Genomic DNA, 26,066 nt, shown 5'->3' with positions numbered 1-26,066 from the left:
CATTTCTCCTCTTGTTATTTTGTAGGGACATACCACTGCCATTAATTTTATAATCTCCAATTGCTCCCATATTTTTCCTAATTAGTTCAACTTTGGAGGAGAGGAGGGCAGCATTCAGTGTCTTTGCAATGTTACAATATATACAAATCTGTAATTGGTGTACTATAACATTACTCTCCTATCCTTGCATGTAGTTCAACAAACATAACTGTGGGTCTGTTTCCACTTGACTCAAACATTTCCTTAAGCATTCACACTAACATTTGGCAGTATGACTGCGCTTTTTCAGACTCATGTCCTTACCTGATATCACATATGGTGTGGCTTGTGGGAAACAAGCTTGCAGGGCAAATTGACAGAATGGAGAAGAAAGTTAAACTGGAGGGACTAGCTTGGCTGAATTAGACCCACTGTGCTAAAACAATCCAAGCAGGAAATTGGGGGCAAGTGATTGATTGATTGATTGATTGATTGATTTCTCACATTTATATATCACCTTTTCTCCAACAAACCCAAGGTGTCAGACATGGGGATTTATTTATTTTTTTAAAAATCACTTTTAAAAACACTTTTAATTTACAAAAGATTTTTATATAAGACACCCAACTACAACAATTATTTAAGCAATATTGTTTTCAACTGAAAACAAAGAGTAAGAAAATGATAGGAGGAGGAGAAGGACAGGGGTGGGTGTGGGTCACATACAGATATAAATATAATTCAAGTCATGACCCAGTAACAGCTCCAGATGACAATTTTAGGGTTGCAACCTTAAAAACCCATTATTATTAACGGTATTATTTCAGTTTATGAGTTGCTTGACATGTATGGAGCCCCCATGCGATTTACAAAATTTGAAAACATAAATCATGGCATAAATTCAGGAAAAATAATACAGTACAATAAAAGCCTTACAATAACCTGTAAAACAAGCATCAGCAAAAACATCAGCAGTAAAGCACACCATCAAAAGCAGCAATTGTTAGAATGCATATTTTCTTCAAAGGATTTTTTATTTGCAAATATAACAAAAAGGAAAAGAAGCCTTAAATTTATTTATCTATTTGCATTAAATTTATATACCGCTTGACTGTAAGAAAAAATTGCGCAAAGCAGATTTGCTGTAGCATCCTTGTTTACCACCACTGAAAGCAAGCAAAAGCTCGGCTAGCCTCTGTCATCTTGTGAATTTCAAACTTTTTATTTATGATACAGCCTTCATTGCTGAAGGCTTCCAGAAACTCTTGGGAAAGCTTAGCGTGCATAAAATTACAGACACAAAATATTTTAAAATGCATCAATCTACAAAAATTCATAAATACAGTCATCCTCAATTAATCAGGAAAAACAGTTATTGGGGGGGGGGGGAGGCGAATTATTTTTAACACAAGTGCTTCCCAAAACTGCAAACAGCAGTCACCACCTTAAAAGAGGTCTTTCCCCTTAACCCCATGAGGTAGGTTAGGCAGAGAGGTGGTGACTTGGCTCAGCATCATCCAGTGAGCTTCATGGCTGGGGGTGGAACTGAGCCTGGGTCTCTCTGTTCCAAATCAAACATTCTAGCCAGAGCTCTCCTAGTAATGCAGGAAGTATCCACCACAAGGCCTAGTGCGCAGTGAGGAATCTCTGGCCAGGGGGCCAAGTGTGACTTTTCAGAGCTCTCCATCTGGCCCTTGGGACTCTCCCCAGGCGACACCCCCCCCCCCACTGCCTCCATTTCACACCATTCTTTTTGCCTGGCTGGAATGTGCCCTTGACCTCTGATAATGACTCATCTTTGCCTGTGTTGAAATTAGCCTGTTTTACAAAGGGAACATTTACATTATTTGCTCCGCCCACTTTTGCCTCTGGTTCTGCCCGCCCCTGGCATGTGAGCCCCAGAAGGCTGCCCAGAAGGCACTGCAGCCCTCAGGCTGAAAAAGGTTCCTCATGCCTGGCATGGCAGAAAGTTAGTGGCTGGTAGCAGGCTTCATCTCATTCTTCCCTCCTGTTTTTACAGGATGAAAAGAGAAATCTGAGGCACAAAGTAAACTCAAACTGAAGACATTTTTAGATAAATGAGCAAAACACTTAAGAGGGAAGGAAACTTGTAGCGATGAAATTTGGGTCCGTCCAGGCCACAACATTGCGGCCTGCAGAATAGTTCACCAAAGTGCAGAGCTGCTTAACCTTTCTTTTTCTCAAAGATATCTTAGGCCAGAGATGAGGGCCTCACTCTCTCTGGGCAAGCTTCCAGGGGCTGCATGCCACTGATGGACAAGACCAGAGGCCAGTCTGTAAGGAGCAACACACATGCATTTCACTTTTGTACAGTATCTACACCTACTCATATACCCTCCCTCTTTCCTCCATTCCAGAGTTGCCATATTTCAAAAAGTGAAAATTCGGACACAAAAGTTGTTGAGCTTAGCTTTCTTCTCAAAATAACAAAAAAAAATGTTTTGGGGCTATTTTTCAGGAAAATAAGGGGGGAAAACAACACTTCTGACATGGGTTGCCATACGTCCGCATTTTCCCAAACATTTCCACAATTTCCATCCAGATGCTGCTTCCGACTGCAGTATTCTGGGTATGGCCGGGAAATTCCGGACGTATGGCAACCCTATCAGGAAAGTGGGAGGCATTGTTCAAAAATACATTCCAGACAGGTAAAAACGCTCAGGATATGAAACAGACAGAGGAAAGGGTGTGGCTTGGAGACAGGTCCAAGAACCAGATAGAGAGGCGTTTTCCCCCAGGCCTGAGGTTCCCCACATTGACTTAGGCTAAAGGCAAACCAAAGATTGATATAAAATGGAATAGGGTAGACAAAGCCACCATTGCCTTTGATGCACACAGACACCATTATTTTGTTCTGTTATCCTGTTAGCTATCGTCAAACCTCTGCAGTAGGAATGGACAGATGTCAGGCTAGCAGGATGTACTTCTTTTGTTACTCGAATGCAAAGGCCCACCAACCAGAGCCAGGTCATGGCGCAAAATGAACTACGGCAGCTTGAATGAACTCACTCAGGGGAAGGAGCCAATTGCCTACTTCTGCACCTCATGAGCCACATACTGGCCTGCCAATATGCATACAAATCTAGCTCTGAGTTACTATGGATCAGGGGTTCTAATGGCCTAAAGCTGGGGTGCAGAAATGCAAGCTTGGCTGCTGCTGCTGCTGCTGCTACTTGGATTCAAACCACGTACTCCATCTGTGGTTTGAATCCAGAGCCATTTTGAAGGCACACTTTCAGCACAAATCAGCCCATCTTCAAAGCAGAGAGCTGTAACTACTGATGAGGTGTTCAGTCACTACAGTGACCTCCTTTGAACTTTAGCAGTTGATGTCATTATGATGCCTGGGGATTGACAAGGGGGAAAAGTTGATCCATGGGGATTGGGGAATCCCACTGGTCAGAACCTCTTCCTTACCCAGGTGTAGACAGAAACCAGTAGTCTGGCTTGCTAAAAGGCATCCTTTTGGAGAGCAGCTAACAGCACAAATCAGGCTCCTGTTTGAGCCCTGTTTTGATGTATATATTAATAATGCTTAGAATTTATTTAACGAAGTGTCTTGTGGCTCCTTAAGGACTAACCAAATTGATTATGGCACAAGCTTTCAAAATAAATTACTTAGGCCATAATAAATTTGTCAGTCTTTTAAAGTACAACAATACTCTTTGCTGTTTTTGCTAAAACAGGGTCGCCCCTCTGGAAGTAGCACTTACTGGGCTTTTGAGTGTTTTAAGTGTTTCATGTGCCATTATATTGTATTCATTACAACAAGCATGCTGGGTAGATCAGTAATATTATCCCCGAGCTGCAGGTGCAGGGGCTAAGGTTTCTGAGAATACAGTGGTACCTTGGGTTACATACGCTTCAGGTTACATATGCTTCAGGTTACAGACTCCGCTAACCCAGAGATAGTACCTCAGGTTAAGAACATTGCTTCAGGATGAGAACAGAAATCGTGCTCTGGCGGCGCAGCAGCAGCAAGAGGATTCATTAGCTAAAGTGGTGCTTCAGGTTAAGAACAGTTTCAGGTTAAGAACGGACCTCCGGAATGAATTAAGTACTTAACCTGAGGTACCACTGTATGTGCCTTAGGCCATCTAGAGCTGGGGCTGAGCTGACAAAAGATTGGTAAATTGCTGAATGATCTGCAATAGACTGGCAAGGGTATACCTGTTAAAATACAGTACAAATTTAAACTATGGTATTCCCACAAGAGGCAGCGATAGTCGTTGGGGGTAGTTCGTGGCTATTTTCCACCTCCACTGTTAGAGGCAGGATGCCTCTGAATACAAAAACAAGAGATTCTATATGTCAAGTCTGCCCATGCCTGATCTGAAGAGTTCAAGACAGAGGGGAGATGGAAACTGGGGGCTTGCTGATCCGTAACTGAGTGGCTTAGCCCAGCTCTCGCACCATATGGACTGCATCATGTTCTCCTGATGAAATGGAGACAAAGGGGATGAGATTTGTTTGGCTTGCATGATACTGCAAACCTACCTAATCTGTACTTCTTGAACCACCACATGAACTGCAGGGCAATTATAGTTTAAAATTCACACTTCCTCTACATTTTGCAAAATACATACCAAAAAGGTGTATCTTAGGGGAAATGACATGCACACAAAAATGCATGCACTTGGAAAACTAATGTACAAAAAAGTAAACTAGGGAAGATCCCTTGCAGAAATACATATAGAAGGAAAAATGCACACTTAAGACATATATAAATTTGCCCATGGACTTAAAAAAGGAAAAAGATTCACAAACCAATGCAGCAATGGGTTGAACTCTACGTATAAGACAGGGGGGAAAATGAGTTAAATGAGAGAAACCTAAATTGATAGATTCATCCACCCCTCCTCTTTCCCTCCTACAACACAAACGCCCTCCCTTGCACACTCCACAGTCACCCCCAGGCTAGTCTGCTTGCCTGCCGGCCTATCATACTCCCTGGGGGAGGGGAAATTATTTTCTGTCACTTGTAATAGTGGTTTCTGCTAAATTTAACATAAAACCAGAGCTCATTACTTCTGCATTAGACGGGCTCCGGCGTCTGCCTGCAGGTTAATGGATTTCTCCTGGGGATAGAGGTGCCATTTTTCAGCCAGCGGTTACGACAGGGTGGCAGGCAGTAAAGTGTTGGCCTTGTAAAGGCAGGTCTGGGGTTTGGAAACTTGTGAGGTCCCCAACAAGGCAAGAAAGCACAGCTAGGGTTAAAAAAAAAGGAACTAGCGAGAGAGATATGGGGGGAAGGATCAAAGCTCCCCTCCACCCACCAAACATTCAAGCCTGGGAGGAAAGACACACTCACACATAGGCATGCTTCAGTAAGTCAGGCATGCGCAGCGAGCAAGCAGCCCTTTGCTCACATTCATCAACCCAGCCGTCTCATCCTGCTGCGGAAGATGTACAGATTCACGCAGTGAACAAGAGTGTGGCGCAGTAACTGCGATTGATCAATGTCACTGCCAGATCCAAGGATCACAAATACTATCTTGGGGTGTCTCTTCCTCGGGTTCAGATGAGGCTTGGGCGGGTCGGGGGGGGGGGTAACGAAACAAAAAAAAAAAAACAAGAGTCAGGAAGAAAGGGAAGGTGACAAACCCAGAGGCTGGATTTCAACTGCTTGTTAAGAGGCAACTCTTCCCCCCAGCTCTTCACATTCATTTCAGTGAGACTTCTGTGGGTGGGTGGATCACGCTGACGTATTTATTTATAAACCACACTTTCATAAAAATGCAAGGTGGCACGCACAATTACTATAAGAGCAATAGAAACACCCGTGAAAACATTAATAAATACCAATGAGATTAAAAGAAACTCACATTTCAAAGGGCGAATAACACCGTTTTTAGGAGACATCTAAGGCTGGAATGATTTATTCTGAACTTCTATTGGCAGGGAGTTCCACAGGGCATGGCCTGCCACACTAAAGGCTCAATCCCTAATAAAGGCCGAACCTTGGGCATGTGGGGTATCACAAGAAGTGTCCCTCTTCTGACTCAGTGACTGAGGAGGGACATAGGGGTTCAGAGGGTCCTTAACATACTTTGACCCCAAGTAGTTTATGGTTCTTTGTGAATTAACAAGAACCCTGAACCTGGCCCAGTAGCAAACTGGCAACCAGTGCAGCTCTCTGAGGAGAGGGATAGCACTTTGCCAGTAGCCTGTTCCTGGCACTGCATTATGCACTACTTGCAGCTTCCATGCCAGATAAAAGGGAAGCATCACATAAAGTGTGTTATACAGTGATGGGGGGTCTGAGCTGGCAGTGATTTACCAAGGAAAGAGAATTTTGGGGTGGGGGTGGGGGATAGCTTAATGAAAACATTGACCCTCTGCGTGATTGCTATGGGTAGGGGCGGGGGGGGGAGAAATTCTATGTCAGGAATCATTAGGAAAGGAACTGAAATGAATACTATCAATATCATAACACCTTTATATAAATCTATGGTGCAACTGGATTGCTTCCTTTTACATTTGCTTCTCGAAGCAGCACCTCTGCTGGCAATATTCAAAAAAGGGGTTTGGCCAGCACATTCATGCCCTGCTCTGCCCTGGGGCTTCCCAGAAGGCATCTGTCCAGAATATAAGCACTCATTAAACAAGGCTGCAAACAGGGTCTCCTTATAACATGGTTCTCCCCACCCTCTCTGTTGCTTTTATACAGCCAGAAGCCTTAATGCAGGTGAGACTGCTTGTCTACCTAGCTCAGTATTATGCACTCCTATTGGCACTGGCTGTCCAGCCTCCCAGGCAGAATGGGACATCCCCATCATCTAGTACTAAAAGCATAGGGAACCTCAGGTCCAGGGGCCAGAAATGGCTCTCCCAGGTTTTTCTTAATTGGCCCTCGGGACTCTCTCCAGTTCATACTCCCCCTCACTGGCCCTGCCTCACATTCTCTTTGAGGGTTTTGCCTAGCTGGAGTGGGTCCTTAAACTAGACCTAAGTATAATTCACATTTTTTTGCTCTGCTCACTTTGACCTCTGACCCCACTCACCACTGACACGTGAACCCCAGAAGGCTGCTTAGAAGAGAATATGGCCTTTAAGGTGAAACAAACAAACACACACACAAACACACCGCTTTTAAATTGAGATTCCCGGGACTGAAGTGGAGATGTTACGAGCCTGGATAGCTCAGTTGGTTAGAGTACGGTGTTGATAACGCTAAGATTGCAGGTTTGATTCTCGCATGAGACAGCTGCATATTCCTGCATCGCAAGGGGTTGGACTAGACTAGATCATCCTCAGGGTGCCTTCCAACTCTACAATTCTATGACATTTCTGCACACAAAGCATGTTCTCTGCCACCCATCTATGGCTCCTTCTGTGCCTAATGATAGGACACAGCATTTATAATATTAATAATTTATTATTTATGCCCCACCCATTTACAAATGCTGGAAGGAATCATCTGGGTTCCGGGACAATTTCTGGAATCTAGACAGGCCTCACCGGCTCTTCATTTTTCTTTCCTCTCTCTTCTAACTCCCCTGCCCATCAATTTAATAAGATGAATTTTCTCAAGCAGCACTGGCCCCAAAGAAGGATACAATACTTCAGAAAAGGCTCTATCAGTGCCAAGTGGAGCGAAACTGTCTTAACCCTAACCCTTCTAGCGCAATCCATCTATTCATAACATCCAAGATGGCAGGTGAATTTCTTGCGGCAGCAAAACACATAAATATACATTATGGCCCAGGTTCTATTCAAAGGCTTCATGGCACTTTTAACACCAGGCCAATAATACCTCATCATCCCCTCCCTGCAAACTCCTTTCTCCTTCTGTGTTCACCGATTTTCCTTGCCTCTGGGTAAACACTTCCCCGTTTGCTTTTTATAAACCTTGCCTTTATCGAGCAACATCACTAAACCCATATTTATTGACCTACATCACCACCCTTTGCAGGAGGGAGGGAGGGACTGGGAACGTTTTGTGAAATGCAACTTCTAAACATACATATTTATTTTCCTTATGTTATTTCATTAATGAATTGCTTATTGTGAAATAATCGTGTGATTATTAATAAAAACTTCCATAAAAATACCAACAATAATAGATACAGATACATAGAGATATATAGCTAGATCTATAATTTCAAATCAAATATAGATGCAAACTTAGAATCTCCAATTAAGAAGCTTGTTGAAAAAAGGTCTCCAATTGAATAAAGATGGAGCTCAGGGTGGGCAGATCAGTCCATTTCAGTTTCTCATTTTTCCAATCTTAAATTCAGTTCTCAAGAGTTCTACATCAGCAGCATTTTGCTGTGAATTTCTCTTAATGTATACATTTTTGTATGTAATCTTGACTGATATGCACATTTTTGCACTGCACTTTCCCGTAAAACACTTCATTTTTATTTGTTATTTTCATCAATATGTGCATTTTTATTCACACTACCCTCGTGTACGTGCATTTTCATACATATTACCGTACTTGGCTGGAGAACTCCATTGCAAAAATCAGAGGCAGACAAATTTCAAAGAACTTATTTCTTTTGGCCAATTATTGTTTTGGAAAAGTGTGAATAAGGTAGATTTGCCTTTAAATCTGAACTGAATTAAATTTGTTCCACATCCCTAGACAATGCTTATCTGATATGAAACAAGAGGCTAAACTGGAGGGAAGATAACTATTAACATAAAAGGAAGTAAACAAATGCATGTTTGCTCCACCCATTTGGTTTGCAAAAATCTGGATTCCCCGAACCTAAATCTCAATTTGAAAAAATTAAAAACACACATACACACAGAGAGAGAGAGAGAGAGAGGGAACAGGAGCATGCATAGCTCTGTTAATAACCCTGGAAAATCAAATGCCAGCTCTCAAGGTCTACGAGAAGATGGACTCGTCCCACATTAAAGCACAGCTGAGGAAAGCTTCAGGGCACCCTGTGCCACTAGGATAGATGGCAAATGTCTTCTTAAAAGATGAATGCGCAGGCTGCTCGGGGAGCGGGAAAGGGCAAAAGTTAACCAGTGGAAGTGCTGGAAAGATCCCTTCAAGGAGGAAGCGTACTGGCTACAGTGAGCATGAAAGACACACAGGCACACACGGTCAATCAATTGATAAACCAGTTTAAAGCCAGAGCACTAAAGGCCAAGTCAGCTTCAGTTCCAGCTACAACTGAATTGTGGTTGTGTTTAATTTGCACTTTGGTAAACTGCTTTTTCTAGTAACATAAGAAGCTGCCTTATAATGAATCAGAGAACAGCGGGCCAATATTGTCTACACTGGCAGTGGCTTTCCAGAGTTTCGGCCAGGGGTCTCTTTCAGCCCTACCTGGAGATGCCAGCTAGGCAGATGTTCTACCACGGCGCTAAAGTCCTTGCCCTGCCACTTAACTCCACTTCAAGCCTGAATTGTTCCCACCACTACATTCAGACTTGCTTTTTCAAACAGTTGTGGGTATATGCCCACATTAACTCCATGCTCACGCGCACGCACGCGCGCACACACACACACACACACAAAATGCTCTCTGATTCTTATCACTTTCACCAAAATGTGATTCCCGAATTCTTTGGGGAAAAGCCGCAATCATCAAACTGTTATACGACCAAAGTAAGTCTGTAAAGCGGCCATACCCCGAGGTCAACACATAGGAAATAAATGGATAACCTACAACCCAGGGGCCTTCTGGACATCTTTTTGGGAAGCTACATGCCAGTGGTGGGCAGGGCCAGAGGCAAAAGGAGGTAGAGCAATGAATGCAAATTTCACCTTTATGCACGAGGCTAGTTTCTACACAAAAGGGACGCGGGTGGCGCTGTGGGTTAAACCACAGAGCCTAGGACTTGCCGATCAGAAGGTCGGCGGTTCGAATCCCCGCGACGGGGTGAGCTCCCGTTGCTCGGTCCCTGCTCCAGCCAATCTAGCAGTTCAAAAGCACATCAAAGTGCAAGTAGATAAATAGGTACCGCTCTGGCGGGAAGGTAAACGGTGTTTCCGTGCGCTGCTCTGGTTTGCCAGAAGCGGCTTAGTCATGCTGGCCACATGACACAGAAGCTGTATGCCGGCTCCCTCGGCCAATAAAGCGAGATGAGCGCCGCAACCCCAGAGTCAGCCACGACTGGACCTAATGGTCATGGGTCCCTTTACCTTTACCTTTAGTTTCTACACACATACTCTCACACACCCCTCTATACTCCATCCATGAAAGCTAGAGGCATCATCTGTTCTCAAGAACACATTGCAGCCAGATAAAAGACCTCAAGGGCTACATACTGGAAAGAATGAGAGCCAGACACAGAGGCCTGGAGGGCTGAATTTGGCCCCTGGGGCTGAAGTTTTCCAGTCCTGGAGACCCAAGTTCAAACTGCCACACAGTCATGGCATTCACTGGGTGAGCTTGGGCCAGTCAGTACCTCTCAGCATAGTCTAATTTGCAGGAATGCAGAGAGAACAAAACGACTGAGGAATGGGTGAGAGAGACCACGTACATGGTATTCAACTCACTGGTGGAAAGGAAAGGCCATAAATGCAATACATACTCAAACTAAACACAAAACAGCTTCCTTCCCCTACAGATTTTATGCCTCCTCCTGGAGACTTTGCAAAGGAAGCTAAAACCCCAAGACCTACCAGTCCTATGTTATTTGCATAGCACCTCAACACTGGCACAGCCATCTGTCCCAGGGCAGCTGCATGTGGCCCTAGGGATGCCTGTCTCACCTTTTTAAGAATCACTGCAAACACTACATTACCTTAAACAGCCCTCTCAAGATATAAGTGGTCCCTACACAGGTGGCTCGTATCGAAGTTGTAATAAATTTCCAAACCAGCTGCTTCCTCTGTCTTCTTCCTTTTTCCAAAAAAACCCAAACAAATTGGCTTGTTTCTACCCCCGTGGTATGAAATATTACACACATATACAACCCATGCACAGATCCAGCAAGCCATATGCTCAGCATATGGCTGAGAATTCCGTATGAATTGCAGGGGGTAAATGGGGGCCACATAATTTAGCTAGTATTGCTCCAAACTCCAAAAAGGGGGCACATCTTAAAATGCCAAAGGGACAAGTGTGGTGCTGCAGGGTTCTGTCCTGGGCCTGTTGTTGATCAACATCTTAATAAACAACTAGGATGAAGGAATTGAGCAGATGCTCATCAAATCTGCAGATGACACCAAACTGGGAAGGGTAGCTAATTCCGCAGAAGACAAAATTGGGATTCAAGATGACCTTAACTGGGCCAAAACTAACAAAATGAATTTCAATAGGGACAAACATCAGGTCTTAGGAAGAACCAGCTGCAAAATATAACATTGGGGACACCTGGTTTGCCAGTACAGTCATACCTTGGTTCTCAAACTTAATCCATTCTGGAAGCCCATTCGACTCCTGAAACCATTCAAAAACCAAGGCGCAGCTTCCAATTGGCTGCAGGAGCTTCCTGCACTCAAGCAGAAGCTGTGTCGGATGTCAGGCTTCTGAAAAAGTTCAAAAACCGGAAGACTTACTTCCGGGTTTTCGGCATTTGGGAGCCGATTTGCTCGACAACTAAGCCGTTTGAGAACCAAGGTTCCACTGTAGTACACATGGAAAGGATCTAGGGCTTAACATGAGTCAACAGTGTGATGCAACAGTGAAAAAAGTTAATGCTATTCTGTACTGCATAAAGAGAAATATAGTGTCCCAATCAAGAATAGCAAAAGCTCTACTGCCTTGGTCAGACCACACCTGGAGTACTGTGCCTTCTGAGCACGACAATTTAAGAAGGATATTAATAAGCTAGAACCTGTGCAGAGGAGGGGAGCTAAGATGATCAAGAATCTGGACACCAAGCCTTATGAGGAGGTGTTGAGGGAGTTGGGTATGCTTAGCCTGCATAAGAGGAGACCGAGATATGATAGCCATCTTCAAACATTTAAAGGGCTGTCACATGGAAGATGCAGCAAGCTTGCTTTTTTCCTGCTCCAGAGGCTAGGACCTGAACCCACAGATTTAAGTTACAAGAAGGGAGATTCCAACTAAACATCAGGAATAACTTTCTAACAGTAAGAACTGTTTGACTATGGAACAGACTCCCTCAGAAGGTGGTGGATTCTTCATGGGAAGTTTTTAAGCAGAGGTTGGATAGCCATCTATCATGGATGCTTTAGTTGAGATTCCTACCTTTCAGGGGATTAGACTAGATGACCCTCAGAGTCCCTACTACTGGACTACATATACTAAGATCAGACCATCTTGCTCATGACAGTCTATGCTGGCTGGTAGTGCCTCTCCAGAGTTTCCAACAAAGTTCTCTCCCAAGCCCTAGCTGGAGACACCAGATTTTGAAGCCGAGAAAGTCTTGTGTACTCTACCACTAAGCCAGAGGTTGCCAATATGGTTGCCTTAAGCTGTTGTGGGACTACAACTCCCATCATCCCTGACCATTGGCTATGCTGGCTGAAGCTGATGGGAGCTAGTCCAGCATGTTGGCTCTCTCCAGCCCTTCCCCACAAAAAATAACCAAACCCGTGCATGTACCAACAAAAGCTGAAATCTGCACGGTGGCGGCAGCAGTGTGTAACTCAGTCACAGAGCACCTGCTCTGCATGTAGAAGGTCTCAAATTAAATCCCTAGCATCTCCAGTTCATCAGGTGACAGGAAAGACTCTTTTCTGCCAAAGATCCTGGACAGCCACTATCAGTCAAGAAGACTATACTGGACAAATTATCTGACCTACTGCAAGGCAGCTTCATAAGCTATGGCCTGGAGTAGAGCACTCCACTGCCTCTGAACCAGCTTGCACACTTTGAGCTTTGCCTGTGCTTCTAACTGGACACTGAGAAGCACAAGGACTGTAGCATAGACAGAGCTGGCCCCTCACAAGGACTGGGTTTTGGCAGGTGGACCCAATTCAGGAGCCACCAACTCACGGGGTTCTCCCACATGACCACCATGCTATGGTTTGGCATAAAGCCTAACAGTTTAGAGGCTCCCCCCACCTTCCCCACCATCAGATGGTCACGTGGCCACCAGCTGCAAACAAGGAGCCGCTAAGCGAGGCTCGGGGAGTGTTAAGCCAGCTGTCAGGCGTGGTTCCGTTTAGCACCACCGAAGCAGGCTTGACAGGGGCTTTTCAGATGCATTTTGTAGCCGCCAGACTGCAGCAGGCTGGTGTACAGACAGAAAGGCCCTGCTGTTTTTGCAAGGAGGCCTCGCATACGGTGCCTGTCTCCAAGGATATCTGGCAAGGGAAGTGTTGATTTTTATTATTTTTTTTAAGCCTGGCTGTTCCTTCAGTCTCCTCAGACTGAGACACTTGCACGCGGCTGCCAGGTATTTTTTGCAGATCCATCCCTCGAAGATCCCTTCCATAAGGCAAGGGAAGTCTTTGTCACATCCGTGGAGGAGGAACAATTCTCTTCTCTTCTCTCCCTCGCCCCAAATCAAACCTTTTGCGCAAGAACTGGGTAGAAAACCAAAAATTCTCAAAACAGTTCTTTGGTGCAAAGCAAAAGGAGGAAGGTGGGCTCTTATTTTTAGAAATGGGTGCCAGCATGTCGGCCACATTGTGTTGGGACGCATACAAAGGCGTGAGTCAGAGGCCGGGTGAAGGTTAAAATGTGGGAGATGGAGAGATGAGAGGTTGACGCCCCAGCAAACAAAAGACTTTAAATAAGCAAAATGTATTGAAATTCATAAAGAATCTTCTTGTTGCTGTTTTCAAGTGCCAAGATTTGTTTTCAAATGATATATTTTTTGAGCTTGATTGGACACTCTTGAACTCTTTCCACCTTTAGGGAATAAAATAAGAGAACCAAAATAGTGCAGGCCTACTTTGCACATCATGCGAAGCCAAACCAAGACTTAGCATGAATGCAGGAGCATGTGGGCTCCGTGAAAGGAGATCAAAGCATCTTTGCTCCTCCCCAGTCATTCTGCTGCTGTGCTGAAACCAGGCTTGCCATTTGCCTTTAGCCCTCCCAGACAAACCACAAGCCGTTAGACATAGGACAAAATTTGGTACCAGCTCATGGTTAGTCTGAAGAGACCTAATTCACGAGTCCAGGTTCAGATGATGCGCTGCATCAGGTGTGGGAATGCTTTAGCCCTCCAGATGCTGCTGAACTGCAACTCCCGTCAGCCCCAGAAAGCATGATGGGAGTTGTAGTTCAGCAGTACCTGGTAGACCAAAGGTACCCCACCCCTGTACTTATGGCTTAGCTCAATGTACCACTGCAAAAGAACCATCAGGGAGGAGTAAAGCAAACTCAAGAATTAGAGATGGATGAACCTATCCATTTCATCAGCCATTTTCAGTTTCTCATTTTTCCAATCTTAACTTCAGCTTGTCTTGTTTCCACATAAGTTTTAGATTACTCTTCTATGTTTGCACGAGAATGCACTTGGGTATGTTTATTTTCACTAATGTACTCGTTTCTGTGTGCACTCCCACCAATTCACCCATTTTTGTACAAGTCTTTTGGTTGGAGAACTGCATCACAAAATTTAAATAAGTGTGAATTCTGAAGGATAGCTGTGTTTTCTTTCACCTATTGGTTTGTGAAGTGCAAATTAGGCAGGCTCAACCTTAATGTGTGGAATGTGAACAAATTCTCTCCTCCTATTCCCCTAGCAGGAAAAAGTGGGTACTATTGCTATTATTACTATATAGTTATTTATGCCCCACCTTTCCCCCTGACAGATACAGCTGTCTGTGTTCTCCCTCCATTGTCAGAGGCAGTGTGTGTCTGAGTACCAGTTGCTGGGAATTGCAAGTACAGAGAGTACTACTGCTTTCAGATTCTGCTTGCAGGCTTCCCAGAGGCATCATGTTAGCCACTGTGAGAACAGGTTGCTGAACTAGATGGGCCTTTGGCCTGACCCAAGAAGACTTTTTCTTATAATCTTATTCTCCAAATTCACCCCATTTTTTTTTCCTTTAGGTGAAATTCAGTGACATCTCTAGAATGGATCAGTGTTCTCTTCTGACTTGGTTTCTACAGTAACAGGCAGGGACTTTGTCCAAGGAACAGAGGGGTGCCCTAAATTAGATTCACATCAGGGATGTCCCAAATAACAGCACACACTTCGAATGACTGGAAAGAACGCAATGTGTACCCGTTTGTACACGGAAGCTGGCTTCTCCCAACACTCACCAATTATGCAAAGCAGGTCACGCAAGAGCCTGCTGACCGTTTGCTCGGCCTCCTCCTGTCCAAAAAAACTTCAACAGAATTCCTCCTTGCAGCAGCCACCCCTTCAGAAAGCAGCCACGAGGAGGTGGTTTTAACGATATTTAAAATGTCCCTGTGAAATATAGCCCAGCGGTGACAATAAAAGGGAGCTGAGACAAGAGCCATCTGATGGGGAAGTGCTCCCGACTTAGCCATGCAGAAAGCTGCTGCAAATCTCTGCTTTTATGGCAATTTTTATAGCCAAAAGGTGGAGAGAGACAGGAGGGGAGGAGGAGAGGGGGGTGGAATAGGAAATAGTGCAGCCCAGCCACACTTGTTGCAGCTTGCCTAGAGGTTGGAAAGAGAAGCCCAAAACCTGGAGAGGGAATCCCTGGGAAGGGAGCAAGGCTCTAGTAGAGAGGGGCCCAAGATTCCCTGCCACATCCCAGAGCATTCAGTTATCCATGCAATTTCCTTAATGCTCTGCGTAACAAGACCATATTGATGGGTCATCTGCCCGTGCAAGGGAGCATAGCTGCTGTGAGACCAAACCTCAGCAGGTTGGTGTTTTTTTTAACCATGGCCCCCTTTGTCGAAAAACATGGTACATCTGGCACACTTCCTGAAATAACAGCTGGCCATGGCCAGGGATGGGGTGGGAGCAGGAAGCGTAGCCTCCATCCATCCAGTTCCTTGTAATACCACCTCTCCCTCTTGCAATCCCCCCACGCCAAGCACAGAGTTGTCTGTAGCACATCCTCTTCCGCAGCACTGAAACCCTTCTTTCCTCTTCCTGCCAGGCACAGCGCCCAGCTTGCTCTCTTGTTAACAGCACTCATTAAAATGGAACAAAGGCTCAAATGCCACCAAGGTTGCTGACACGACACCCGCTCTCCAAAGAGGGGGAGGGAAGCAACCACCACTGTTACTTACCACTTCATGAAAACAGAGAAGGGAAGAAGGGATGGGAAGATAAAGAGGCAGCTCAGGAACCCAACTCGGAAATGATTTCACTTAAGCTGTGTCTGTGTGCTGAGTAGTCCTGGACTCATCACTGATCCTTTTACAGGGCAGCCTCTTAAAGGCAGAAGCGCTCACTTTTGCATTTATTTAAGTATGCTTCATAGCTCACCTTTCTTCCCTGGCGGTCTCCCATCCAGGCCTTTTCAGTGGTGGCCCCCTTGCTTGTGAAGTACTCTCCCCAGGAAAGAATGCTTGGCTTATCTTCCCCTATGATTTTTCTCTTTACACAGGCTTTTGGCCCTTAAGTTGAAGGGTGGCATTGTGGCTTCTTTTAGTGGAGTTGGATCTGTTAAGTCTTGCCTTTTATCAGTGTAGCTGTGCTTCTAATATTTTTTAATATTAATTGGTTTTAACATGAGTCATTGGGGGTCACTGTGAGGAACTAACAAAGAAAGAAAGAAAGAAAGAAAGAAAGAAAGAAAGAAAGAACGAGTTTGTACCACTGGTGGCTGGATCCTTATTTTCTCCCATCCCATGCAGGTAAGGTTTGACAGTTGTCAATCACCTGATGTTACAATGGTGTCCGGTGGTCTGTTTTTGCCCTATTTGAACTCAAGCTGTGCAGGCAAAGTCATCACACAGTGCAACTCCTGGCAATCAGCTGATTGCCTCTGGGCTTGCAAAGCACAGTGCCTGGGGCTGTCCAAGGGGCTTTGCAGGTGCTGTCAATCAGTTGATAGGTGGTACCTGCAAGTTCCATTTTGGCCCAGCGGCACCTTTAACCTGACATCTTACATGACCAGCTTAACTTCTGCAAAATGGCTATATTGCAGGAGTTGGGTGGGTGGGTGGGACTTGGCCAAACAGGAAGGCTTGGTGGGCCTAATCAGGTCCATAGGCCAGGAATTCCTGGCCACTCCTGTATCACATGTCCTCAGCTCATGTCCAGCAAAATGTAACTCTGCAAGAAGACAAAAGATCCATCTAGTCTAGCATCTTATATCCCACAGTGGCCAACCAGACACCTCCAAGAAGCCCACAAGCAGATCCCAAAGGCAAGAGCCCTCTTTTGTCACTGATCTCCAGCAACTGGAATTCGGAGGTAGACTACCCCAGACCATGGAGGCTGAAAGCAACCGAGAGGCTTGCAGAGGAAGGCTGGGTCTGTCAAATCTCATTTTAAAGCCATCTAGAGTGGCAGCTAGCATCCTGGGGCAGCGAACTTCACATGTTCGTTATGCATTGTTGCGAGAAAGTATTTTTTATTTTGCCTGTCCTGAATTGACTTTCACTGGCTTCCCTCAAGCTCTTGTACTACAAAGAGAGGGACACAAAAAAAAATCATCTCTCCAAACACTTTATCCACACCATGGGCTGTATTAAACTCACTTCTGTTCAGAGTAGACCCACTGAAACGAAAGAGCCCAAGTCAAGTCATGATCATTGGTTTCAGTGGGTCTTATTCACACTTCATCTTGTTTCGCTTCTTCCCCCCTGAGAAAACGGCTCTGTAGCAGAGCAAACAGCAATTCGGGTTTTCTGTGGATTGGCGTTTGCTCCAATTTAGCACTAAAAAGTGGGTTTTCCCTGGGAAAGGAGCAGGGGCAGGGGAAAGCCACTTGTACCTGTTCTTTGTAGGCACAGGACAAGTGGAAGGGTGGACCAGCCCTAAGATTAACACTGGATACAAACCACATGCATAGCTCCCTCTAATGGTGAACTCAGATGGTGAGGCCCAACAGGATTAGAGACAAAATGGGACCACAGAGAAAGAGAAGAAGAATGAGCTATCAGCATGTTATCAGGGATAACACTGAGGTGCACAATCTGTTGCACAAGTTTGTGCTAGCACAGCTTTTCCATTGGATTCCTCTTTTGAACAGTGTTAAAAAATGCACCAGTCTTGGGCTAGCACAGACAGAGAATGCTGCACAGGGCAAAACAATAATCTGCTCACAGGATTGGTCCTTACTGCTTGAGTCTTATGGGTTGTGTTGCAAAATTGTGGCAAATTTCTTAAAACCCTTCGTTAGGCTAGGTTCCTTTCTCTTTCAGAGATGGGCCCCTCAGCTATGCCCAGTCAGAACTCCATCCCTCTTAAAAAAATATGACTATTTGTCATCTTCATTCAGGACCCTCGGAGGTACTGCAATAAGTACATTTAATTAATCAAATTCAGAAAAGCAAGACAGTTAATCTATTAAGATCTCTCTCTTTTTTTAAAAGAGTTGACAGTAGGCAGGTTTGAAAGACGAAGTTAAGTAACAAATATTTCTTCCCCCAGTGGAAAGCAAGATCTGAGAATGTAGTAAGAGCAGAAAGCCAGACCAAACACACACACACACACACACACACACACACACACAGAGAGAGAGAGAGAGTAGCTCATGTGCTCATTCAGAAACTGGCCTTTCTGACCTTGGCTGCAAAGCCAGCAGGGTCCAGGGAGCAGGGTCTTGCGAGCGCCATGGGAGCATAAAGAGCTAGTGGTTTTATTTGCCAAGTCAGAAAGCCGGTTAAAATTATTCAATGCCATAAAAAGGGAGATAAAAATTGTCCATTAAAACTCCGCGCTGGAGAGCTCTCCCCACTCCCACCCCTTGACTCGCGCCATCAGATTGGTACTTTATATAACAGTCTCTTCTCAACGTAGACTGAGCAAGTCGCCCAACTCAAGAACTGCTCCAAGGAAGGGGAGAGAGTCTCTAAAAAGAACAGTACAGAGCAAAAAAAGAAAAAGACCCATAACAGACGCCGATGGGTAGATTCCTGCTTTATTAAGCAGGAATCGTCAGAAGTGAAGTGCCAGGCTAGAAGGAACTACCAGGCACTTGTGAGTCCAATTGTCGCTAGATCTGCTTTTAGAAAACCATGAGATGTGTTTTTAAAATAGTCCCTATATAGCGCAGGCCTCGCCATCTGGCCCTCAGGCCTCTCCCCAGGCCACACACTGCTCTGTGTTGTCCTTTGAATGCTTTTGCCTGGATGAAAAGCGTCCTTGAACTGTGTTAATGCCTCTTCCTTGCCTGGATGAAGGATGTGTGAGTGCTTATGAAGGTCCCACATACCTTTCTCTGCCCACATTTGCCCCTGCCCACCTCAACAAGCAGTCCCTGGAAGGTTGCCCACAAAGCATTGTGGCTCTCAGTCTGAAAAAAAAGTTCCCCACCACGAGACCTAAGGGAAAGTTAGCACCTAGGGGCCAGCTTCATATCAGTTCTTCCTCCTGTTCATGCAGCAAGGAAAGAGGGAGGTGAGGCAGTCCTCAGGTAGTTCTGTGGGTGGGAGAGTGCTAAAGGTCAAGAAGTTTCAAGACGTATGACCGGAGCGCTAATTGGGAAGAAAAAATGATACTCCAGCACTAGTGATGGATTTAGCTGCATCCACACGAAGAGAGCAATTACAGAAGAGGAGAGCATCCTCTTTGAGGGTTTTTTTGCCTAGCTGGAATGTACCCTTGAACTCTGATAAGTTTTTTTGCTTGTCAGGATGGAAGGTGTGCAGAAACTAGCCTACTGTACAAAGCAAAACAAGAACAAAAACTCTTGTTCTGCTCACTTTTGCCTCTGGCTCAGCCCACCACCAGCATGTGGTTCTCCAGAAGGGAATGTGGCCCCTCAAGATTCCCAACCCTGGTTTAGAGCTTGAGGCGCACACATGGGCCAAGCTTATCCCTCAGACCTGTTCTTTTGGGGTTCCATCATCCCTCCTCCTAGGGCAAGCAATAGATTTCCCTCCTTAAGGCATACCCACCAAGTCTTGTGATACCTTACAGGCAAGCCTAATGCCCTGCCTTTAGGAATCTCACATTTAACTTTCACTTTTCTCCAGGGTGATAAAGATACTAGTTGGAGGGCAGCTGTCAGGATCGCTGTGTGTGCCAAAATCTCAATATGCAACAGGGGTGGTGAATATTTTTCAGCCCGAGGGCCCCATTCCCTCAGGAGCAACCTTCTGGGGGCCACATACCAGTGGTGGGCAGGGCCAGAGGAAAGTGGACAGAGCAGTAGATGTGATTTACCTTTGTAGGTTACATTCCAGCCATGCAAAACTCAGAGGCTTCTATGCACACCAGCACCACACCACACCTCTCCATCCAGCAAAGCAAGAGGCATTACTTATTGCATTTATATTCCACCTTTTCTATCCAAGGAGTTCAAGGTGGCACACGTTTCTCCTCCCCATTTAATCCCCACAGCAACCCTGTGAAGTAGGGCAAGGCCACCTAGTGAACTTCATGGCCAAGTGGGAATTTGAACCCTGGTCTCCCAGGTCCTACTCTAATTTTCTAACCACTGCACAGTGCTCACCCTTATGAACATTATCACAATTCAAGGACATGTTCTAGCCAAGCAGAACAGCTCAGGGGTTTGTGGCCTGTAGAGGGTGTCTCAAGGGCCAAACAGAGAGGTCTGCAGGGACACATTTGCCCTCCTAGCCAGAGGTTCTCCACACTTGCAATGCAACCACTCCCATTTACTGGCTCCAGCTCAGGTAGCTTGGAAGGTTTAAAAAAACAAAACACATACAAGCTTCCCCAAGGCTGGTGCTGGCTCAGCTCCGGCCTTCTTTCCCGCTGCCCGAGCAGAAGCAAAGCGTTTGCAAGCAAACTGGACTGCCAAAGTGACAGGTGAAGCGATTTACACTGACAGTTCGGCATCGTAATATCTGCCTGGAGCTTTGTCTCCTGCACTTTGCAGTCCCATAACTATTGTCGTTATAAGGCGGCCATTCATAATACCAAGGATACACAGCGGCTCGATCCATTCATCTACTCGTAAAGTACTCAGTTGGGAGAGGAAGGCTCTGATCATTCTACCAGCTGCTTGCCTGCAGAATCTATATATATATATATATTAGAAGGAATGTCGCCATGATCCCAGGAACACCCACATAAAAGCAAAGGAGCTGGATGTGCCACCAGGTGAGTCTGGGGAAGTGCCACAGTTCAGTGGCAGAGCATCTGTTTTGCATGCAGAAGGTCCCAGGGCCCAACTCCCTGTAGCGTCTCCAGGCATGGCCGGGAATGCCAGCTGCCTGAAACCCTGGAGAGCCACTGCCATATCAGTATAGACAATACTGACCTAGACAGACCAATGACCTGATTTCATGTAAGGCAGCTGGCTATGTATGCACAGGGAGCAGCTATAGCTCCATGGCAGGGAATCTGATTTACATGCAGAAAGTCCCAGGTTCAATCCCCAACATCTCCAGGTAGGACCAGAAAAGAGTCCTGCCTAAAATCCTGGGAAGCCACTGCCAAGGGGCTCGTAATCGGTGTTCAAGGCCAGTGGTTCTCAACTAGTTGTCTGTGGACCCCATAACCCACCCAGGGGGTCCATGGCACCATTCATTTAATGAAAACTACTATAGAGACATCAAAATTTTCAAAAGTAGGGGGTCCATGGCTTGGCTTCTGAAAAACGGGCTCCGTAGTACTAGCTAATTGGGAACCACTGGGGTGGGCAATACTAAGCTAAATTAACTCTGTGTAAGGCAGAAAGTCTTTATTCCCACTCCCTGTCTGTGGCTTATGAGGGAAGTGTGGGAAACACCATCCCTCCAAAGAAGAAGGCTAACGTAAGCCAAGAAGTTCCAGAACTTGAGAGCTGACTTTTCATGTATTGTTATGTGGTATGCCTACATGTGCGCACACACACGCATATCCACTCCTGCACAAAAGCAACAAATTACTGAAACCGCACCCAGAACAGACAGAGCCTTCCCCAACCTTGTGTCCTCCAGAAGTTTTGGACTACAACTCCCATCACCCCTAACCATTGGTCATGCTGGCCGGAGGTAATGGGAGTTGGTGTCCAAGCCATCTGAAGGCATCAAGCTGCAAAAGGTTGGTCTATTGCTATTAGGGATGGGGAAGAAATTTAATTACATGAACATTTTAATATCTAATACGCACTTTCCCAAGCAATGCAAAAACTGAAACGAAATGACCCTTCAAAATTCACACTTCTCTGAATTTTGCAGTGCAGCTCTCCAGTCAAACAATGCGTACAAAAAAAATTGTATTCAGGCAAAATATGCGTTAAAATGCATATATTAGGGAAAATAACATACAAATACACATTATATTAATCAAAACTGCATGGAAAGATGTGTGTGTTAGGGAAAATGTGCGCTAAACTGCTGATGAACTAGGACATTAAAAAAAAATTGGAAACAGAAATGGAAATATGGAAAACTGAATTTAAGACTGGAAAAAATGAGAAACTGAAACTGACATATTTGCCAATCCTGAACCATGAATACCTTCTTCAGAGGCCTTACTCTGTGGGGAAGCTGATGTCAGGGTGCAGCCCTGCCCAGAGTTGAAACCTGGGTCTCCTCCTTGGAGGAGTAGGCCCCACCCCTAGCATATCTCTGCAGCACCAGAGACACTGAGGAGCTGTAGGATTCAGACATCTCCATCCCAGAACCAGAACTCCCCACAGCAGTTTCGTCGGTTCCTAGCCAGTTCTGGGATTCTCCACTTCCAACTGAAAGGAGATCACTCCCGGGGCATAGGAGCAGAGGAGGCAGCAAAGCATGCAGGAGTTTCACAGCCTCTAGCAAAAGTGCCAGGGTAGCTATACAGAAGGAACTTTTGGTTATGTACAGCACTTTGCACCCTTATTTTATCTTTACTGCTTTTCACAAAAAGATGCCTCAAAGCTACTTACACAGTATAATAAACATTAAAAACCAACTATTTAAAACAACAGCCAGAACAAACTACTCAAGAATACCCATCCATAAATAAGTATAAAAAAGATGGATTCTACCTACTCCACCACAAGATTAACACTATAAAAACAGGCCGAAAGTGAACACTATGATCCAATTTAACAGCCAAATGGCTGCGTAAACGACATTCCCACATATAAAATACAAACCCCTGTATGCAGAAAACTAGCCTATCAGCAAAAATGTCCCTAGCCTGGTCTTCTATAGCTTATCATTCCCATGCAACAGTGGGGACTTACGAGGCTCTTTGCTAAATGAATAATCAAGCCGCCTTCTCGCCACCTTCTGCTTCAGGGTATCTGTTTGACACTGCAGGTGCCAGAGAGCCAGTCCAAGACCAAATGGTGACCCAGGCTAAGAAGTCTCTTTGGCACCCCTCTCCTTTTGAGCACATTTTTTAAAATTGCATTTATTGCTCATTTCATGACTTGGATGCACAATCTGCATGCCTGATTTATCCCTGTCATATAAAGACAATTAAACCTGCCTGCATGGATCTGATCGCAATTAACTCACATACAGACCATGTGTTAAATAGGCACCAATGCCTATGCCAACAAAGAACAATTAAAAAAAAAAGACTAATGCAAAAGCAATCATCGCAAAGCAGATCAGCATCGCCAGCTTTAGAGACAAAGGTGAACTGTTTATAAAAATTTATTTCACGCACAGTCCCACCAAGCCCAGCACAAAACCAGCCGTCAAATCTAGCCCCAACAGGCACTTTGGGACCAAGCCAGGTCCAGTGCCAGCAGACAGTAAGATTGGGCACAGGCTGAGGGCTCCAGTAGGTCAAAAGGGCCCCTCACTGGCCACATAGCCACTTAACACTCTGCAATGGACACCGGACAGCATTGCCACTTTTGACCAGGAACCAACCTTGGCTCCCATCTGCGGTGGCCACCTGCCATTTTAATTTACCCAAAATGCAATGCCCTTCACAGATCTGTAAAATCTCTTCATGGATCCATGGTCTGGACAGAAGCTTTAATCTATAGACCAGAGCATTGCACATTGGGTACAATTAAGAAAGCAGGCAGCCACAAGGGATTGGGAGCTTAGCTTGGCTTTCATTGAAAAGCAGCGGGGCTCCCCATCTGCTGCTGCAACACCATTCAGGGGCACAGCAAGGAGAGCAGGAAGTAATGGGCTGCTGCTGTGGCAATGACAGAAACAAAACATGGTGTGACCACATGAGGACATGTGGATGTGTGCTGAGAGGGCCTTGAATTCTCGCACCTGCCCTGGATGGAGTGCTGCACCTGAACCTGGGATGAAAAACCTGCAGCCCTCCCAGATGTTGTGGGAACTCCAGCACCCGTCAGCCCCAGCCAGCATGGCCAATGGTCAGAGGCGTTGAACTACATCTCCCACCAGCACCTGGAGGGTCCCTCCACTCCCCACTTGGACCTCTTCTCACAGAGTCCCACCATCCACCCACAGCCTTGCTGTCTGTTGAAGACATTAAACCACTACAAATCACATCCGCCAAGAGCTGCCTTGGACGCACTTGATTCCTTTCAGGGAACCAAGGTTAACAAGAAATAAAAACTCCGCCTGATTCTCTTGCCTGCACGACACAGACCACCCTGCCTTTCCCAAGATGCAGCATCGCTCATCTCCCCCCACCCCCAACCTTCCTAGCATGAACTGAGTGGCTACAACAGCAGCAAGCGGTTCCTGGCCTCGATCCGTGCAGGTAATTACTCACAGCTAATGATAATTATCGGGCCTCCTAGAATTTAATGGACACGTATTATAGTCCCACTTGCGACTTTACATATGAATTAAGCACATATGGGCTTCATGATGCACAGAGGCAGGATTTATGAAGCGCCAACAAAACCCCTTGTTAGCAAAGACTTTTATTCCACTAATAAACAGCTTGATTTATTGAGGTAGGGAAATTAATACTGGGGGCAGCCCCACAAACCATGGAGCTTTGGCGCCCTCTTGTGTAAGTTGCTGGGAATGACAACCAGGCCATGCAAACCTCAAATATTTCTGAGCTTGATGTTTGCGGAGGCTCAAAAATACCTTCCTTCCCCACAAGCTACAGCAACTGAGCCCATAACTGAGTCTAAGCATGTGTAATTAAAACCACTGAATATTCTTTTCCTGCTTTTCCCCTTCCTGCATTCCCTGTGCTGAATTTTTGACTGTAAGCACCTCAGGGCAGGGGCCTGTCCTCCTCTACTCTGTAAAGCGCCACGTACACTGATGGTGCTACATCCACAAATAACAACAGCCATACTTGCCAGTAATTCAAATGCTGATTCAGTCATGTGTCTTGTAATCTCTTTAACCCTTTATTCAGGTGAACTGGCTATTATACATAGCTCACACATAATATTTTTATACACACGTATTCTATATAATTTTAAAACACCTATTTTAACTTTTATTAAACCCAATACCCATTTCATTGACTCATTTTTATAACACCACACATTTTTTTAGTTGAAAAACCAATCGGCACTATGCACAGCCAAGTATCTCTACCAGTTTTACTAGAGCATAATGCATGTTAATGAACATCTAAGAGCTACACACAGACCCCTTGTAAATATTACTTCCCTTCCTCATTTGTTGCCTGTTGTGTATATAATTCAGCTCATCCAGCGCAGCCAGATACTGCAGTCTAATATAAGTAGGGGCCAATTCAAGTCCACTTCCTCTTTTGCTTCACAAAATGTTCTGTTTAACTAAGCCAGTACCAACCTAGAGAAGCAGCTTCGTTCTCCTAAATTCTTCCACACATTATTCTCATCCAACACTGTTTCCTATACTTGAAAAGGGGTTCTGTACAAAACTTGGGAGTCCACACTTAGTGTTTGTTAACCTTAGCTGGTAACTTTAAAACCGAGGACAAACTTCTAGAGCAGGGGTCTGCAACCTTTAAGACAAAAAGAGCCACTTGGACCGAAGAAAAAAAAAACTGGGAGCCGCAAAACCATTGCAACATTTAAAACAGTGGGGAGTGTTGGGGCACACAATGCGCCTCCTCCCCTCGCTAGTATCCGCCCCGGAGCCACGGCAAAGGTGTAAAAGAGCCACATGCGGCTCCTGAGCCGCGGGTTGCTGACCCCTGTTCTAGAGCGTTTTAAAGCAGGGCTGTGAAAGGCATTGTTTCCCATTACGTACACCCCTAACAGTATTTCTTTTTGTTTCCTATCCAGTCAAACAAGTTTCAAAAGAACACAAAAACCTACCAAACCTGTTTAACCAGAGACAAAAATG

General features: G+C 45.3%; 1 protein-coding gene across 4 annotated transcripts in view; it reads right to left on the bottom strand.

The window, feature by feature from the left end:
- The window catches only part of MACROD1 (mono-ADP ribosylhydrolase 1), a 312,448-nt gene that overhangs the window by 279,144 nt on the left and 7,238 nt on the right, over positions 1 to 26,066 (bottom strand). The window lies entirely within an intron of this gene.

Source organism: Podarcis pityusensis (genome assembly GCF_964106645.2).
Source record: "Podarcis pityusensis genome assembly, chromosome: 16".
Taxonomy (NCBI): Eukaryota; Metazoa; Chordata; class Lepidosauria; order Squamata; family Lacertidae; genus Podarcis; species Podarcis pityusensis.
Note: the sequence above shows the minus strand (reverse complement) of the source record. Positions and strands in the feature narration are given on the sequence as shown.